The sequence below is a fragment of the Chrysoperla carnea genome, chromosome 5, assembly GCF_905475395.1.
Source record: "Chrysoperla carnea chromosome 5, inChrCarn1.1, whole genome shotgun sequence".
Classification (NCBI taxonomy): domain Eukaryota; kingdom Metazoa; phylum Arthropoda; class Insecta; order Neuroptera; family Chrysopidae; genus Chrysoperla; species Chrysoperla carnea.
This window is the reverse complement of record NC_058341.1, coordinates 37,473,035-37,479,034: the sequence shown is the minus strand read 5'-3', so window position 1 is coordinate 37,479,034 and position 6,000 is coordinate 37,473,035.

Sequence of the window (6,000 nt, the reverse complement as noted above, 5' to 3'; positions counted from 1 at the left end):
TACCATTCTATTTTAGCTCAATACTTACAAAGAGCATAAATATTTCATATCATCAATAATTTTGAAAAAGATTAATTATTCTTCTTGATAATTCAAAAAATTTAATTATATTTCTTGATCTTTTCCACTAATTTTCGATCTGATTTCACTCGAACCATCTAATAAATAATTTTCGTTTGAATAAGAAGGTGATTTTTGATGATTTCATTTAGCATCCGATTGTAAGTAACAGCTTAACAATGCCTCAATTCAAGATATCATATGTTTACGCAATTGTATATCTCATACAAACCAATAAAAAAACCTAAACATTACCAAAAACTTAAAAAGATATTATTTATAAGAAATCATAAAAAGAAAAAAAAAACTAATAAAAAAATATAAAACAATCTTTTTATTTACATATGAAAATAATATATATAACAGAAAACGGTAGCACCATAGAAAAAGCAGTAAATCTTAAGTGTTGGTGGTATACTTTGCCACAACTATGTAAATAAAGACGTGTTTTTCAGTTTCTTTACAATTGTCAATGTCGAATCATAGAATAATTCAAATATATCGACACAGAACTGAACAAGTATCTTAACCAAAACCGTTTGCCGCTAAGTTTTGTGTTTTTTTCCCTCATCCTTGTAATTTTTATACACTTCTCTTGGAAATTGAAATACAACCTGCAATCAATATAATTTTTCATTGCTTAGTAACTTCCATAGAAAACATTTAGAAAATAGCTACTACCCTTCAACTTTAAAATAATGAATATAGTAAAGATTCTATTTCCAAAAAAATCATGCATAACAAATTTATAAAATTCGTCTGTGTCTCTTTACGGTTTCACAGCTTCTTGAAAGTTTGTTCAAATGATATGGGTTTTTGCCATTTAAATTTTATCAGTTTTAGTCATTTATTTATTTATTTTATTTAAGGTCGCTTTTAACATCTAGGTCATGAGCGACCGCAGAGAATTTATCAGTTTCTTCCTTCATTATTGCAGTAATATTCATAATGGTGGGAGCGCATATAAGTGAATAGAATATTGTATAAAAAATTGATCACTTTCAGTGTAATGGTCTCAGTTTCCTCCACATTCTAGATCATGATAGGTCTTGAATATCAAAATTAGGGAGAAATTCGTGAATTAGGTGCTCAATTGATTTCGAATACCCAATGAAATTCTGAATGACAATTAAAAAATGCTATCATAGTATTTAAGGTTATAGGGCCCAAAGTAGACAGTAAAAATAGTAGGTAAAAATTCAGCCGCGTAAGACGCAAATAACTTGGTATTCACGGCAAAATCATGGGCATAAACAAGTAAATAAACTTTGATTAAGTATGTCTCTACTGATTTTAGAATAAAATGATATATACTATGTACAAAAATGTAAGAATAATGCTGCAACATAAGCTACAAAGACTCCACTGTAAGCTATTTATTATTTTTGTGTACTTGAACAAAAACTATGTAACCACATAAAGTATACAAATAATATGTTTCACTTCTTGCAGTCAATTTGCTTTAGTGATGACTGAAATATGGAAATCATAGGGTGGTGTTATTGAAACAAGAAAAAAATCAAAATTTTTAATTTTTTTCATACATAAAATAGAATTTATGAGAACAGTGTACTAATAAAGAAATTAAAATAAACAATAACTCAGTTAAATGTAAATACCCTGCGATGTATTGAGTATTAATGCTTGCATTTTTGTGAGAAATTCGTTCGATTAAATACAAAAAATTACATCTATAAACACGAATAGAATCACTTATTTATTAGAAAAGTAAATAAAAAGCTCAAAAGGTGCATAGTTACAGGCATATAGACAAAAACTAGGCAAATCTAACTTTAAAGAGCTTTTAAAACCTTTGCTCACAAGAAAAGTTGCTTTTTTTTTTTTTTTTTCGTAAGTTTACTAAAAATTACTTTTCAAAAATATAAATTCAAACGGCAGTGACGTCAACACTTTGCTTTCGTAACGACATCGCACGGAGAAATGATTAAACAATATGAATAATGATAAACGGTTTGTGTCTTGACTAGATTTCACTATATTACAACGTCTATTTCCATGGAAATCGATTGACTCACAGCCTCAACGGTTGTAAATACGTCACTACCAATTTTTTTACTAAAAAATATAACTATTTTTCACTAATAATTAATATAAAAATGGATTTACTAATTTTTAAAAATAATTATTTAAATATACTTTAGATGAATTATTCTCATTTCATAATCATTTATATTTGTATTTGAGGCAAAAAATAAATAAATAAATAAATAAATGCAAGTTTTCTTCAACTAACGACTAAATATTGTATACTAACTATACTGTAGCTGCAAATAAAATAATGTACCTACTGCAGGCTCACCAAACATTTTGCCTTATTTACTTCGGTATTAATTTTTCTGGCCTACGGTAAATTTACTGGGGAGCCATGCAAAGATCTTTTTAAATTAGGAGAGACAACCAATACGACTAATTATAATTATTTGAAAGCATTTTATTTTAAAATTATCTGGGTATGTTTATTTACCTCTAAATAATTTGGGCATCAAATAACCCGAAGAAAGACAAATTTGTATAACAATCTTTACTTATCTTTCACAGATAATCATAAACGAGACTCTTAGATATTAAAATTTAATTTTCAGTCTAAAAATATCAAACTACTTTTCACGAAATTATTCATCTTGGTTTTGACATCTTGTTTTTACTGTAATTATAATGAATTTTCATATTATTTGGATAACCTGTCCTTGAGAACCTCAAATAACCTCTAAACAAACTTCAAAACACTATTACTTATCATTTAAAAAGTAAACCATGAACTAAAAGCTCGAAAGTGTTCCATTTGAGCAAAATAATAAATGTGTTGCCCAAATTACCAGCAATTTAGTCATTTCTCTGTGAGTATACTGACCGTGTAATGTGTGGTAAGAATGTCAGTAATGTTTCACCTTATTTTAGTATAAATTAATTGTTTTATGTTATTGTGATGATTGAAATGTGAATTGCCCTCACAAATTACATTAAATTTTTCACATATTCTAATATATTTTAATAGTTAAATATCCATATAATTAAAAATATATTTTATATATCTTAGTTGGTTACTCAGCCCACAAATAAACATTTTAAAAATGAAATAAAATTAATTTTTTTTTTATTAATTTATGTTTTATTTATTGCATTTTTTTTTTAAATATTTTTTTTTTTTTTTTTTTTTCGTATATCTGAGTATAAAACATTTGAAATGTTATTTTTTATCGAAGTAAATTAATTAAAAGTGCTGAAATGTCTTTATTTTTCTTCAAAATATGTACTGTTCAGTTATTATAATGTATTAAAAATGACAACAAAGAATCCTGGATTATTTATTTCCCACATTTTAATTACCAAAGGTAGATGATTTCAACAAGACGTTAAACGTTTATACAACGTTGATGTACGAATTGAGCAGAAAACATCATGGTGACCTTAGAAATTTATGATCTTTGCCAAAGTTTATTTCAATTTCAAAAAGGGCAAGCAACCAAAACTAGATTCGCGATGCTCCAATAACTTGGAATTCACAACCAAATCAATAAAGAATTCACATTTGCGGAACAAATTTTGAAACTGTTTTTCTTAGTATGGATGTAAAGTGTGGAAAATAATAAAGCGAATCATTAAAGACGTTCAATAGTTTTTTCATTGATATTTGGGGTGAAACCTTGGGATATGGTGCCGAAGATTCTTACTTAAAGGAGTTGTGATACACCTATTAACGAGGCAGGTTCAAATAGGTTGGATATATCCTGCTTTGCAACAAAGACTACAATGTCCATCATACGTTGGATTAAAACTAGCAAGACTTGAATCGCAGATCATGAAAAACCGATGGCGAACAATTATTGATATCTTCAATACTGCCAAGGATTTCCATAGTTTATTATTATAATAAAAATATTTTTAACATTCTCTACCTCACTGCCCCAATACCAATAGAAATAACTTCTGAAATCTCGCAAAATAATTTTACGTAAATATTAAACTCTTTATCCGATATTTTGTTAGTCAGTACAGCTTATACGACTGGATAAAATTAAGACACGAAAAACTTTTTAAGATTGAAAGCTTTATAATTTCCCGGCCTTATGGCAACGTTAAAATATTCGATTTGTATATGTTTCACGTGTGTATATTTATTTATATGAATGTGTTGTTTTTATCCAATTATATTTTATTATTTTATAAAAAAATGTTTGGCAAATCGATGAAAGCTGTTGCTAATTTAGATTCGTTGAAAATTAAAAATTCCAATTAAATCGATTGTAAATGTGGCTTTTGAATAAAATAGATGTTCAAGTCTTGTTAAGTAAAATACCAATACTAATCAATATACTTCTCGTTACTACAAACAATTTTTTGGTCGAAATATTTAATGCATTGAAAGGGTTGGTCACAATGTAGATGACAAAAGTGAAAAGTTATTTTTTATTTTTAGTTTGACATTTAATTGAAAGTTTCCCTTTGAAAAGTATTTTTTAGGACATTTTTGGTGCTCTAATAAATAATTATGATCAAAACATAACATTCATGACCAAAAATATTTTGAACCTTTGTGGCTTCGAGTGGCTTAGAATAAGAGTATTGTCCTAGCAAACCTTGGCTTTTTTGATCATTTTCAAGCCCACACCTATAAAAAATACTGATTACATCTACTTTGAGACTTTGTATATGTGTAGAGATTTTCTGTGCGCCTTAAATTTATTACATAAGAAATTTCTTTTTGTTGATTGCAACATCGAGCTTACAATTAATGGACATCCATGTTTTTAAAAAAGGCTCTACATTTATAAATAAAATGAAGAGATCAATTAATATCCAAATTCCAAATTTAGTTAGATACTGGCAATTTGTCTAATTTGAATAGCCAACATGAATCAAACATGAATCCACGAGAAAACAAAGTAGATACATTTTTTAGTTATAGTTTTTATTTTAAAAATAATATTAATAAAGTTTAAAGTTTCTCTTCGAAATATTTAAAAATATCGAAAGAAAAAGTCAAAAATAAAAATAAATTTATGTATTCGAAAATAATATAGGTAAACATATAAACGGTTAGGGAAATCACGATGGTTCACAGTGATATGAATGTGATGACAGATTCAACGACCCCAGTGACTTCTTTTAGGTGTTAACGACAATGATGTTTCCGTCCATAGTTATAAACAACGACATGAATTTTTATTAATAAACAGTAAGTAATAATGCTTTTTGGATGAGTCAGTCAATAACAGCAGCATTATGTTGAGGAATAGAAGATACATTTTATTTAAAAATATAAATCGAATAAACAAAAAAATTACTTAAAAAATATTATATTTTAATTTCATAAATGATTTAAAGTAGAAACATTTTTATTTTATGGTTTTGACAATTTGTTTTTTCAGTTATTAAATTTTGTTTTTCACACTTTTATTTTCACTGTGCTACTGATGAAAATGACATTTTATACTACACCCAGTATAACAGTTCCAACAAAATTCGAACATTTTAGCTTATAAAGCATTACATTTTCAGAGTTTTGTACCTTGACGAGTTGCAGATATATTTAGTTTTATGCTGGGAAAATTTGTAAGCATGTCGCGTGGTTAACAATGCTTATTTTCGAAAACCCTTTGAAAACCTCTTGGGCTTGCTTCTGAACTTTGGCGTTTCGGAAGCCTTCGGTAGTAATCGCTGCGCTCGCACAGATCTGTAGTAATAACATACCTATTTACAATGCCTGAGTAATAATAATAATACATAATATCTCAATTCGTTGTGTACGTAGTCATGGTAGGGACAATAAAATCGATGCCAGCGCTTCCAGTGGAGGAGGCTATTATGACTAATTTGCAATTCTTTACATATTAATGTTATAAAAAATGTCAAATTAAAATTATTAAAAAACACTTATTTATTAAACTAAATGAATTAAAAATTGTGAAAATAATAAAT